At 43.9% G+C, this 14,025-nt stretch overlaps 1 long non-coding RNA gene across 1 annotated transcript; it reads right to left on the minus strand.

The window, feature by feature from the left end:
• Nucleotides 1-1,388: 1,388 nt before the first annotated feature.
• On the minus strand, nt 1,389-11,903 carry LOC144287179 (uncharacterized). The gene is made up of 3 exons (XR_013355059.1): nt 11,705-11,903; nt 4,997-5,027; nt 1,389-1,506 (listed from the first exon to the last, which is right to left on the minus strand). It is a non-coding gene; the product is annotated as an uncharacterized LOC144287179 (long non-coding RNA).
• Nucleotides 11,904-14,025: the final 2,122 nt, after the last annotated feature.

The raw sequence follows: 14,025 nt of genomic DNA on the forward strand, positions 1-14,025 counted from the left end.
TCTTTCCTTTTTCTCTTTCTTTCTCTTTTTCTCTTTCTTTCTTTCTTTCTTTCTTTCTTTCTTTCTTCTTTCTTTCTTTCTTTCTTTCTTTCTTCTTTCTTCTCTCTTTCTTCTTCCTTTCTTTCCCTCTCTTTCTCTCTTTCTTTCTATGATTTATTTATTAGAGAGAGAAAGAGAGAGAGAATGGGGGAAGGGGCAAAGGGCGAGGGAGACAGAGTCTTAAGTAGACGGGAGGCTGGATCCCACGATCGTGCCATCACAACCTGGGCCAAAATCAAGAGTCAGACCTTAATCGACGATGCTCCCAGGAGCCGCTGTCATTTCTTTCTTGGGTAAGGAGTTGTACTGACTGTTTTCCCTCTTAACCTATTTTCATAGCATATGGAAATGGGGTCAGAACCAAGACCTTATTTATAAGTGAGGAAACTGAGGCTCAGAGAGAAAGGAGTGGCTTGCTTTTTAATCATATAGAAACAATAGACCCAAGATAAAAAATTTGGCTTCTATCATTGGACCACCAACCCACATCCATTCTGGTGATCATCAGTTTGTTCTCTATAGCTAACAGTCTATTTATTGGTCTCTCTCTCTCTCTTTTCCTTTTTCCCCCTTTGCTCGTTTGTTGTTTCTTAAATTCTACATATGAATGAAATCATATGGTATTTGTCTTTCTCTGACTGACTGATTTTGCTTAGCATCATATTCTTTAGCTCCATCCATGTCATTGCAAATGGCAAGATTTTATTCTTTTTCATGGCTGAGCAATATTCTATGGTGTGTATGTGTACACATGTTATATATACATCATACACATACATTATATACATACATATATATGTATATTCTCTTTATCCATTTATCAGTTGACGGGCACTTGGGCTGTTTCCATAATCCAGCTGTTGTAGATAATGCTGCTATAAACATCCTGGTGCATGTATCCCTTTAAATTAGTATTTCTATATTCTTTGGGTGAATACCTAGTCATGCAATTGCTGGGTTGTAGGCTAGCTCTATATTTAACTTTTTGAGGAAACTTCACACTTTTCCAGAGTGCTTGCACCAGCCTGCATTCCCACCAACAGTGCAAGAGGGTTTCTTTTTCTTTACGTCCTTGCCAACACCTGTTGTTCTTGTGTTCTTGATTTTAGCCATGAAATGTAAATCTTGCTTTGTATGTGTTTTAAGTTACAAAAATAAATTTCCCCTCAAATTCTTGGGATATTCCCTGATAAGCACTGAGTAATGTATAGAATTGTTGGATATTATACCCCTGAAACTAATATAACACTATATGTTAATTAACTGGAATTTAAAATAAAAATAATAAAATGCTTTGCATAATGCATGGTACATGACAAGTACTCAATAACAACAATAACAAATTTTTGGGCTGCTCTTTATATTGCTAGAATTTCCCAGTGCAGTCAGATCTCAGATGCTCAGGATGCCAGAAGAATGTGGGTGAACAAGAAACTCTGATGGCAGCATTTTTCTGGGTAGTCAGCCCTGGAAAGGGTGTGTAATAAAGCACAGTTATCTATAGAACTCTCTCTCTCTAAGATGAAAAAGTAGGACTCTCTTAGCCTTGTTTTAATGATTCTTTTCCCTCTCCTAACTGCCCCTGCTTCCAGCAGGTCCTGAATTTTTTAGTAAAACCCTAGAATTCTATTTTTTTACTTATTCCTCCATAAAACATTGGGATAGCCAGAAGTCTCAGTAGAGTAGTGCTTAAATCACATTTCTCTGCTTTTTGTACCTGGAAGCTGCTCCATGGGTCTGTGTTGACGCATGTGTCCTTATTTGGGATTTGGAAGGCATTATTATCATATCCATTGGACCCTGTGCTCACTCCACTGACTCTGGGAAGCAAGCAAAGGGAGGAAGTGACATGACCAGTGGGCGCAAGAAGAGGCCTGAGGCTGGCCTTGAGTCAGTCCCTAGGCATCTTCACTACCAGGGTGGCAAGTGGCCAGTTCTACTCTCCTTTCAGGTATACCCCTTGTGGTGCTCCTTTCTTATTTTCCCAATAAGGCTTCTGATAACTTCTCTAACCTGATTGTACCTACATAACACTGTGTGTATCTGTGGGTGTGTCTGTATATGTGTATCTGTTTCTGTGTGTCGTTTTCTGTGTGTGTGTGTTTATCTATCTCTATGTGTACGTCTGATTATGTGTGTGGATCCATGTGTATGTCTACACGTGTGTTAGGTGCACACATAACACATACAATGGGCTCACTCATTGCTTTGGAAAGATGATGTCACCACTGTGGAGGCCAGGACTTATGGAGTGGAAGGACACTTCTGGGTGAAGATTCAGGGAACCTGGGTTCTACCTGGTTCCTCCTTTGCCACAGACCTGCTTTGTGCAAATCATAATGGTTGGCTCCAATTTGTTCTCCAATAAAATTCAGAAGTTGGTCAAAATGACCAACTCTTCTGGGGCTCTCATCAGCTGGAAAAACTTAGAAGGGACTCTACAAAGATGGGGGCACTTTGTAGAGAAACCACAAGGAACATGTAGGACCTGAGCCTAGCAACAGAGAGCTGAATTGATGAGGGCAGGGACCTACTGCCAGAAGCTAGAGAGGGCTTATAAGAGGGCCCGCTTGACAGGAGGCTGTAGTTGTGGGGTACAGACTGACTAAAGTGACCCTATAGGGAGAAGGAGTGAATATATGTCAAGCCTCACCTCCTCCCTCCCTCTAGATCCAGCTGGGGCTCCTTGCTATCCAAACTCAACAGGAACCATAAAGGTAGGTAATCTGGTGGTGTTGCCATAGAGCAGCCTCCAGGGCACCCAATGCATTGGAGAAGGTTGAGAATAGACCCAGAGAGGCCAATGGAAGGGCTTCTGCCCCGGTGCCTGCCACGTGCTTACACTAAGTTCACAGTGAGTGAGTGCAAGGTGGCATCAGCTTCCTCACCAGCCTCAGCTCCTGTTTTCTGCTACTGATAGGACTTTAGCCAAAATTTAATTAAACAAACCCTCAGTGTCCTCCCTCTCAAAGCCTCCTATACTCACCCCCTGCTGACGACAGTCCACAGCTAGTCGGCTCCAGAAGTACTGATCCTGCATCTCTTCTCTCATTTCCACCCTCCAGCTCGCCCCCCCACTTGGATTCCCATGGCCTCTTCCTTTTACTGTGGCAAGAGACTCCTAATTAACCTTCTCAGATCTGCTTCCAGAATTGAATTCTAAAACCAGGACTCTCATCTTTTCCTGCTCAAAGTTCGTCATTGTGCCTTCTTGTCTGAGGCTGTACTATAGTCTAATTGTGGCTCCCTCACCTCTCACGATCTGGATGAAACCCCCTTTGCAGTCCCATCCTTGGGTCTCTCTTCATGTCCCTGTGTTCCCACAACAGACGGTGCTGCAACTTTTCCTGTCTCCATGAAGATAATCGTCATTTATGGAGCACCTAATGTGTGCCAGGAGCTGTCCCAGGTACTTAGCTACCACTCTCTCATTACTCTTCACAGACAGGCAGTCAACAGTCCCCTCCTACTACTCAAATATAACAAATTTAACACAAAAATTCAAAGTAAACTCAAAATTCAGAAAGGGAATTCCTGGGTGCTGGAAACAAAGCCAGAGTGGATAGCAGGAGCTAAATCCAGAGTCAGAGAGAATTGGAACCAAGAATGTCATGTATGGGTGAAGGCCTTCAGTCCAGGAATAACAAGGGGCTAGAAGTGAGCCCCCTGCACAAAGCCAGGGGTCTCTGAAGACTGTCCATTCCCCAATGGAGAAAAAAATTCTACTCTCAAGTTCAGGGCTGTGGTAAGGAAGGGTTGCTCATTCAAGGCTGAGGAAGAAAGAGAAACTTTTGCTAAAATTTAAACTTCAGGCTGTCCATGTAGTTGGTAGTCTCCATTACTCTTGCAGTGTGGGAATCCTGCGCCCAAAAATTAATATCAAATGCAGGCTAGATCTGCACAGCTGCATTGTGACAGAGCAAAGGCAACAATTCTACTGCAAACTCCTGAAGCTGATCCCTCATGAGGAACTTGCAACTGCAGTAGAAAACAAGCCCTCAGTGAAGTAGTGTGCAGAGGTGACACAGAGATCTCACATTCCAACAGCACAAACAAAGGGTCACTTGGAGCATCCTCCTTAAAGAGGTGACAGAAATAATGACCTCACAGAAGGCAAAAGTGAGATACTATTTTATTTATTTATTTATTTATTTATTTATTTATTTATTTAAAAATTAGTTTCAGACGTAGAATTTAGTGATACATCAGTTTCATGAAGCACCCGATGCTCATCCCATCACATGCCCTCCTTCATGCCCATCCCCCAGGTACCCCGTCCCCCTCCCCCTCCTCTCCAGCAACCTCAGCTTGTTTCCTAGAGTTCAGAGTCTCTTATGGTTTGCTTCTCTCTCAATTTTCATCTTATTTTATTTTTCCTTCCCTGCCCCTGTGCTCATTTGTTTTATTTCTTTTTTAAAAAAGATTTTATTTATTTATTCATGAGAGACACACAGAGAGAGGCAGAGACACAGGCAGAGGGAGAAGCAAGAGGGCTCCCCACAGGGAGCTCAATGTGGGACCTGATCCCAGGACTCCTGGGATCATGCCCTGAGCCAAAGGCAGATGCTCAACCACTGAGTCATCCAGGAGTCCCTCATTTGTTTTACTTCTTAAATTCCATGCATGTATGAAATCATATGGTGTTTGTCTTTCTCTGGCTGACCTACCTTACTTAGCATAATACCCTCTAGTTCTATCCACATATCATGGCAAATGGCAAGATTTCATTCTTTTTGATGGCTGAATAATATTCCAATATATATGCCACATCCTCTTTATCCATTCACAAGATTTTAAGATAATAGAAAATTTTAGAAAAAGAGCCAAATATGAATTCCAGAAAAAAAAGAGATGCAGTATGATATGAAAAACTCAGGACCAGAATTACACGGGAGGCTAGGCACAACTATGAACAGCTGAATTGGTAGACAGATCTGAAGAACTATTTATAACTCACCTTGGTCCTGCAGGCAGGCAATTGTTTCTCCCTGTTAACACAAGAAGACACTGGTGCTTAGAGAGGTAAGAAACCTCCCCAGGAAACCCTGACTTTGAACTCAGGTCTGTGTGACCTGGCAATATGCTGGGGTTGGTTTTACTGGTTTGTGAGGGCCCATTGTATGCATTTCTTCCCAATTCCATGTTCAGTGACAAAATGGTAGCTAGAAATTGACCATAGTAAGCATCCACCACAGAGGCTGGCAAATGCTATAATCAGGGACTTTTTTTTTTGTTCTTAGGATATCTATAGCTAAACAAACACTCACCAGCATACCATGGTCTGACCCACATGCCCACTTTGCATCAGGATTCCTGGCAATCTCCCACAGGGGGCTCACGGGATACATGGAGGGTGCGGTTGGCTGAGTGGGGTTCACGGTACACTGCTGAGCTGGGTGCCCTTTCTGGAGTGAACAGCTGTGACAGAGCTCGAGCTGACTCTTGTTGGTATGTGGGCCTGTGGACCTACTATTAACATCTTCCATGTTTTTTTTTTTTTTTTTCAAGAGAAGCTGCAAAATCATCCAGAATTTTATGTGGCATCTCAATTTTAAAATGCTGTTTTTAAAAAAACGTTGTTCAGGCCAAAGAAAGCACATCTGTTGGCTGGATTTGGCCATGGGCTGCAGGTCTGTGATTTTCATGTTTAACCAATAAACTCCATTGCTTGTGTCATTGTTCCTTTCTCTTAATCATCTCTGACTTGTCAAGATCCAGATAACATGACAGTTTCTTCACATCTCATCCCCAATCATTCAGCTGAAGTCATCTTCTAAATACTAAGAAGATAGCTTTGAATATTTTCCCTTAAAGAAAGTACATATGGGTTTAATATTATTTGTGCTTTTTTTTTTGTTGTTGTTTTTTCCTCTCTGGTAGCTGTAACTTCCCTGAAGATCAAGATCTATGTCTTGGTCATCTTTGTTTCTCTGGAAATGTTCAGCAAGTCCCTTGTATATAATAGACATTCAATAAATATTAGGTAAATTTTAAAACTGGAAACTCAGTAGATGTTTATTTGAATCATATTTTATGCTTGTATTGAGAATTGTGGCTTGTCTAACTTAGCCAGGAAGACTAAAAGTTTAGATGGGAAATTTCAAAGCCATGTAGATAGCACTGGGGATATTTCTCCTCATTCCTGCTTTTATGAGACAGGCTTAAGGGAAACATTTATTTTCCTATATGTGTTGATATGTGTGAATGGGGGCTCCTGTGCTAATTTCAGTGATCCAAAGAGAGCTCTTCCCATAGTTGTTGTTGACTGAAATGATAGAATATAGAGCATTTTCCCATTAAAAAAAATTTTTAATCAAAATAAAACTTATTAAAATTAAAAACATAATATTTACTTATATTGGCATTTAAAAGAATGTTTAAATGCCTTTTAAATTAAGGTGTAATGTACTGTAGAGCAAGATTTAAAGGGAAACAAGCACTTGGGTGCAAATCTCAAATTAAAATTTGATAGTTATGGTTTCCCCCCTCATTTTCTTATATTGTTTTGAGCAAAGAATCTTTAGGTCTTTCTCTCACTTTCAGTACTGTAGATTTGGAAAGCTTGCAGCTCTTTGGCATTTAGATTTCCTTTGGTATCTTCAAATGTCCTGAGATAACCTTTCCCTAGCTGCTATCTGCTAATTCCAGAAAATAATTGATTAATTGTGTCTAAATTCCAAGAACTAGTAGGATTCCTTTAATTTTTGTTTTTTAAAGATTTTATTTATTTATTTTTCTGAGAGAGAGAGAGAGACAAAAAGAGAGAGAGACCATGTGAGTGCACAAGTGAGGGGAGGGGCAGAGGGAAAAGCAGACTCCCCACTGAGCAGGAAGCTTTATAGGAGGCTGGATCCCAAGACCCCCAAGATCACGACCCAAGCAGAAGGCAGATGCTTAACCGCCTGAGCCACCCATGCACCCCAATAGGGTTCCTCTTCTTTCATGGGCAGGGTTAGCTGCATAACCCCTGTTTCCTTTCATGGTATTTTTCTAAGCAGGACAAGTTTAGAGCCTTCTGTCCTCAGCTGGTTTCTATATTTGGTCAAAGAGCTTAGAATTAGAAAACTCCAACCTCATCAGTACTTTGTGTTAAAAATAGGTTCAAAACAAACAGTAAAAGGATACTAAATGCAAATACAACATGCTTTCTTCTCACATTAATCATTAACTTTATTATTTGCATATTTGGGGACAAAGGTGGTAAAAAATGAGTATGGGCTAGTCATTTTTTTCAAATTTATTTACAAGTATATTTTAAACAAAAGATCTACCTTGAACCATTGCACAATTCTCCTTTTTTTTCTTTTCTTAAAAAGATTTTATTTATTTATTTGACAGAGAGAGCACAAGCAGAGGGAGCAGCAGGCAGAGGGAGAGGGAAAGGGAAGCTCCCCATTGAGCTGGGAGCCTGATGATGTGGGGCTTGATCCCAGGACCCTGGATCATGACCTGAGCTGAAGACAGACTCCTAACTGACTGAGCCACCCAGGCGCCCTATACAATTTTTCTTAATTGTAAAAATTTAGTCTGAAAATGGGATAGAAACAATCTGTAGATGCCATTTAAGTTGAATTTTCTTTCTTTTTAAAATATTTTATTTATTCATGAGAGACACACAGAGAGGCAGAGACACAGATAGAGGGAGAAGCAGGGAGCCCAATGTGGGACTCCATCCTGGGACTGCAGGATCACACTCTGAGCCAAAGGCTTAACACCCAGGCATCCCCTAAGTTGAATTTTCTTGCCATAGTTTAGAGAGATTTCAACTCTGCTAGCCACTCAAGATATCTTATTTCTAAAACTTTGGAGATTCATTTGTATTGTGTATCATCTTGTGAAACGGGTAATGCATGTATTCAACAACCAGGGTTTGCTCTGTGGGGACACTGGCTACACAGCGGTAAACATGACAGAAGGGCCTAGGCCCCATCTTGTGCCATCAACACTATGCAGCCATTTAGGAAACGAGCCTACAATTTTGACATTGTTGTTATCACCTTCTGACCTCAATTGCTAAACAGCTTTGTGCTGTAATACATTTGCTTTCAATTGCCAGAAAGAGATGATTGCCATCATGTCCAAGACGGAAGTTATTAAAGTTTGAAAGGAAAAGTTTTCATTATGTTAAGTTCATCCCTAGTATCACTTCATGCCATCAGCCGAAGGCCCTGACTCTACTTTTTACCTGTTATGTGCTGCTGTACCAGGTTGGACTGATCACCTTTGAAACAAACAAATGAACAAACAGGCAAACACTGGACATATGTGGTGGAGGCAAACTTGTCACTCAAATGGGAGTGATTGCCTTTTGTCTTTGCTCTTCTTAAATAAGCATCTCAAACTGGAAGTCTATAGGAGTTTTCTTTCATTGAGGCTGGAATGAATGATTTTGAAACAATACGAGTTAAAGGGGAAAGGGGAGTGTAGTGGTCATTGATGCCATGATTGTCACCCTATAGGTAGGTACCTGCTTATCATTTAGTGGTGTCCTTCAGGACACTCACGGTAGAGCTCCAGGAGGTCATGGGTTCTAAAGGGGGCGTGGTTCAGGGGGCAGCCTTACGTGATCTGGATCCAGTCTTCTCCTTTGATGAGGGAGGGATCTGAGGCTCAGGGAGGCAAAATGAATTCCCAAGGGCACAAAGCTCCCAAGGGCACAAAGCTGGTCATGGTGTAGGATCTTGCCTCTTGGTCTACATAAGACTCATGCTCAAAATAGTCCCATCCCACATTTTATGTCTCTTTATCTTGTTACTCTATTACAGTTATAGTTGTAGAATCTTAACTCTACTAACGTCATGTACTTATTTACCAAAGATAAAGCTTTAGGTTTTCTTCCATGAAGGATGCTTTTTCCCACTCAGCTCATGACTGGTTTCAAGTTGGTGTATCTACTCAGAAAATACTAACCATATGCTGCTTGAGCTTAACCAAAAGAGGTATTTATAAGCAGTTGATGTTTTGAAGACCAAAGGAAAAGAGAGACCGAAAGTTGCTTGAAGTTAGCATATGTTGCTCCTTACTTTTGCTCTAAGTGAGTTAGTTGATCTAGGGCTTTTAGGCCTCGTGTTTTTGTTCCACTGAGGAAATAGTAGTCACGTGGCTGTAAGCAAGTGGCTAGAGGTAGAACTGCCCAGACCCTGAGAAGGGGAAATTGTTTGTGCCAGATGGGTAATAAGTGAGCACTTGTCTTATCTGTTAGGTGGATCCACAGGAAATTGTCAACATTACATCACTTTTGACCTACAAAAACGGTGATTTTATACGGAGTACTCCAATAGGGCCTGCCTTTTTCTCCATCCTTCCCTCTTATTTTCCCAAGCCCTTGCAAGTGTTTTTCCCTGGCCTGGTGGTAGGCTCTATTGTTTGAACTACCAAACTTATGCTTATTCTCCTTTCCTTATCATCAAAGACTTTCAGGCTCTGGGTAGAATGTCAAAGATTTGCTCCTTGTAAAGATGGAACCTAGGTTCAAAGGGGACATTCAAACATAGCAATCGACCCCCAAACATTCCTTTATTCAGCATCTGCTTGGAAGATGCTACTTGAAAGAGCTTGGAATAGCAATAGTTCTGTGCTGTTGCCTCACAGGAAGTGGTCTGGCTCAAAGACTGGGGCAATACGCTTAATATTAACATATCTTGAGAGATGAAACTGCTCTCTTCTTGCCTGGGCAGATTGAGATATTATGCTTCTATCTTATCTTCAGAGGAATATTCTGGTCAGATCTCTATCATTCATGGACCTAGATGGGGCACACTGTGTTTCATTAGAAAAGCAGGGTGCCTCCTTGGACTCATCAGGTAACCAGGCCTGTGTGTAATCGATGGCAGTAGGACAACAGTTGGGTGGGCTACTGGCTAAAAAGAGGAAGTTAATTCCATCACAGGCTTGTGAGCCACTAGTTCTTGTATAGCTTTTGGGTAAGTCTCAAAATCTCTGGTAACTGCCTCAGTTCCTTCATCCTTAGAGAACTTGGGAACTTGCCTAAAATCAGAAATGAATGCAAAGTTGGCGATGAAGACTCATAGAAGCCTTGCTGTGGAACTAGTTCTCAGTAGTTGAAATGGAACAAGAGGGTGACAATTCTAAGTACTCAAGGCTAACTAGCTTTGGGAAAGTGGAAGCAGGAAGAATTGGAGGTCATTGGGTGCTGTTGCTCTTCTTTTGGTCATCGAGTAGAGTTGAGTAATACAACCTGGCCCTGAGGACCAATGAATTTTTTCCTAAGTTCCAGAAATGCTGTAGTGCAACCCAAGCACTAAGCCATCTTCACCCTTCACTGGCAGAAGCACAATCTGAGACACTGTCTTTTCATGCAAATAGCACACATATCATTAAGGACCTGGTATGTGCCAAGTCTTATTCAAGGCCCTGGATATCAAATGAAGCCTCCAGATGAGCAGCATCAGTGTCACCCAGAAACTTGTGAGCGACACAAACCCGCAGGCCCCCCTGGAGGCAGAGATTCTGGGAATGAGGCCCAGTGTCCATGTCCTAACAAGCCCTCCAGGTGACTCTGAAGCAACCCTAAAGAAGGAGAATGACTGCTCTAGGCATGGGACATAGACAAGTGAACAACACAGCTGGGCATGGTTTTGGTGGCTTTGTTCCTGTGTGGGAAGGCTCATAAAACGTGCCTGACAAACTGTTGCTTAGAAAAAATTCTTTGTTTGTTAACCAGTGAAAAGGAGGCCACATTGGGGAAACGATGAATTTATGTTTTGATGAAATGTCACCATGTCCTTTGAAGCTAGGCCACATTTAGGAAATTCTGGAATCGTTAAGCCATGAGGTAATGTTGTAATTTTGCTGTGAACAAGTTTATGAGCCTTGATGAAGATTTTTCCTCTTGACTCTAGTTCTTAACTATAGCCTGTAATGGGGTTTTGACACTAGAAAGTAATGCTCCTTGGCATGGATTCAACCTAAAAAACGAGGGCATAGCTGAAAAACCTTTCTATCAGTGCTGCCAAAAATGCATGACCTGTTTTGCTTGGGTTTTGTTTTCCTCCTTTCCTTCTTTCTTCCCCTTTTTCCTTTTTCTCTTTCTTTCTTCCTTCCTTTCTCTCTCCCTTCCTTTTTTTAAAATTTTCTTTCCTTTTTTTGTTTTTTAAGATTTATTTATTTATTCATTCAGAGAGAGCGAGAGAGAGGCAGAGACACAGGCAGAGGGAGAAGCAGGCTCCATGCAGGAAGCCCGATGTGGGACTCGATCCCAGGTCTCCAGGATCACACCCCGGGCTGCAGGCGGCGCTAAACCGCTACGCCACCAGGGCTGCCCTAATTTTTCTTTCCTTCCTTTCTTTTTGATTTTACATCAAAAATTTAAATCTGATGTCATGTCTCTGTCTTCAGATGCTAATCTACATTTATCCCACATACCTGGAAATAAGGTTGCTTTATAAACATTCATTCAAAGAAAACATGTATCATGGTGAAGGAATCCTTACAGACACTAGTGTTCTACATTCCCACAACCAGTGATGCCTCTGACCGCTCATTTCTGCAGGTAGGACAGCACAGCCTGGAGAGAAGAGCGGCCTAGCCAAGACGGAGTTGGTAAATTGTAGCAGAATTAGAGCCAATATATGAACTCCCAACTTCTGCCCTCCAGCTGCATGCATGCCTATAGATTATACATTGTGACCTGCCATTACCATACCTTCTGCTTAGCCTATTTTCACCGGTGCCCAGGGAGAATTGAGTCTAGAGGCTACTCCAAGGTGGGCTGGGTTTATTGGTGGCCCCATCCCTTTATCTTCTCAGGTACTGCCTTCTTTTCCAACCCTTCTGTGTCCCTATCAAATGTGCTGCTGGAGGAGCCTCTGAAGGTAAGCTCTGAGACATCCATAGTATAGAGGGAAGTTCCAAGGGGTAGAATTCCAAGTGACAATTGTCCAGTGGGGCATTGAGGGTTCCAGGCCATCCTTCTTAGAACAGTGTGGATCTGGTAGACCTTAGAACCTGAGTTTCCCCTGATGCCTGGGACCTAGGTTTCCACCCCAAGTGATGTTGGCAGCATATATCACACTCATTTCAGGGAATATCACCAGCACTTATTCTAGGAACTCGGAGAGCTATTGCCCTTCTTCAAAACTTTCAAAAAGACTTGACCAAAAGAAAAAATTCTTAATAAATGAGTGGCATATAAATATCAAGTAGGAGATGCTTCATACATTCCAATGTGATTATTTTTGAAAAATAGAATTTACCTGGGTGGATTCCAGAAAGGATTTTTAGTGCAGTGAAGTTACCCTGTATTATACTATGTTGGTGGATACATGTTATTACACATTTGTCCAAACCTATAGGATGTAACACACCCAGAATGAACCTAGTGTCAACTATGGACTTTGGGTGATAATGTTGTGTCAGTGTAGGCTCATGGATTGTAACAAATCCACTGCTGTGGTGTGGATAGTGGGGAAGACTGTGTGTGTGTGGGGGGGAAGGAGTTATGTGGGAAATGCTGTACTGGCACCATTTTGCTACAAAGCTAACATTGCTCAAAAAGGAAAGTCTATTTTCAAAAAAATACAATTTATCCTTAGAGAATGGAAAAATGGTTGTCAAGGCAAATGTTTTCCCCTTCAATCTGTGTAGCATACATCTCCCTGCTGTTTGGAATTATTAGAGGAATTTGAGTATTAGTTAGATATCGTTTTTAAAAACATAGTTGTTTTAGTGGGTAAAGGACCCAATTAAATAGATAAGGTGAAAGGGCCGGTGAAACTGATCCATGTAGCTATGAGCATGGCCATTCAGCTAAGTCTGGGAAAGCTACAGAAAAATGAAAACAAAAACAAACACCCAACTTTCCCTCATTTTTGGAATAAGAAACACAAAATCAGGTCAGCAATTCCTTATTCAAGACGTTGATGATCTGTCAGAAAGAAAGTAATGATATAGGACATGCTAGAAAAAACCGAAGATAATACAGGGCTTGTTATATTGTATTTCACTTCAGTGGGTTTGAGGTTTCCGAGGTCGCCCGCATTTTCACAGGCCGACACGCGGGCCCGGAACCCTGCTCCGAGTTCCCAGAGGGTCCAGCCCGCGGCCCCATCCCCGTCCCCATCCGCGTCCCCGTCCCCGTTCCCGTCCCCGTCCTCGTCCCCGTCCCCGCCCGCCCAGCGCAGCCCCCCCCCCCCCCCCCCCGGGCCACTGGGAAGTCCATCTGGGTCTTCCAGAAACAGCTTGTTTGTCTTTTCAGTGACATTCTGTTTATTCAGCTCTGTTTTCCCTTCTGTGGGAGAAAGCTTACAATTGTTTTTCTCCCCCGCCCCCACCCCCCTTTTATCTGTGTTTCTGCATCAGCACCGCAGCCGGGAGGACTAGAAACTCCGCAGGAAACATGAAAGGAGACCGAGCTGGGAGGGGAAGGGGCGGAGATGGGAGGGGAAGGACCGGGAAGGGGCGCCCCCGCGGAGGGGCCGTCGCCCACCCCCCCCCCCGTCCTTCCTTCCCCGGGCGGGGCGGGGCCGCGGGCCTCCGGCGACGTGGGTGGGCCTCGGCGGAGTCCCGGGGCCGCGTCGCTCGCAGGCTCTGCCCTGGGCCGGGCCCCGCCGAAGCCGGGATGTTTGCCGTTTGAGTAAATAAACCGGCGGAGGCGCTGGCGGGCGGCGCTGCCCCCGCTCACCCCGCAAGCTCCCCTGCGGACCCGGACCGAGCCCCCGCCCCCCCGGCCACACACCGCGGACACACAGCGGGTCCCTGCGTCCCGAGCCGGGAGGACCGCGGGGCTGCGGTTCATCGGGGTTCCCGGCGCTCCCTCGGGAGCCCTCCCTGCCCGGGGCCCACACCGCCCAGGCCCGCCCGCAGCCCCTCCCGGGCGTCGGCGGCCCCGCCTGCCGGGTCGGGTCGGGTCGGGTCGGGTCGGGTCGGGATCCGGCGGACGCGGCCCCCTTCCCACCCCGTCCGCGTGCGGCCGCCTGCAGCAGGGCTTCGCGGTGGCGCGGTCGGGCGGGTCTGCGCGGCGCCGGG

This window comes from Canis aureus, chromosome 1 (assembly GCF_053574225.1).
Source record: "Canis aureus isolate CA01 chromosome 1, VMU_Caureus_v.1.0, whole genome shotgun sequence".
NCBI lineage: Eukaryota > Metazoa > Chordata > Mammalia > Carnivora > Canidae > Canis > Canis aureus.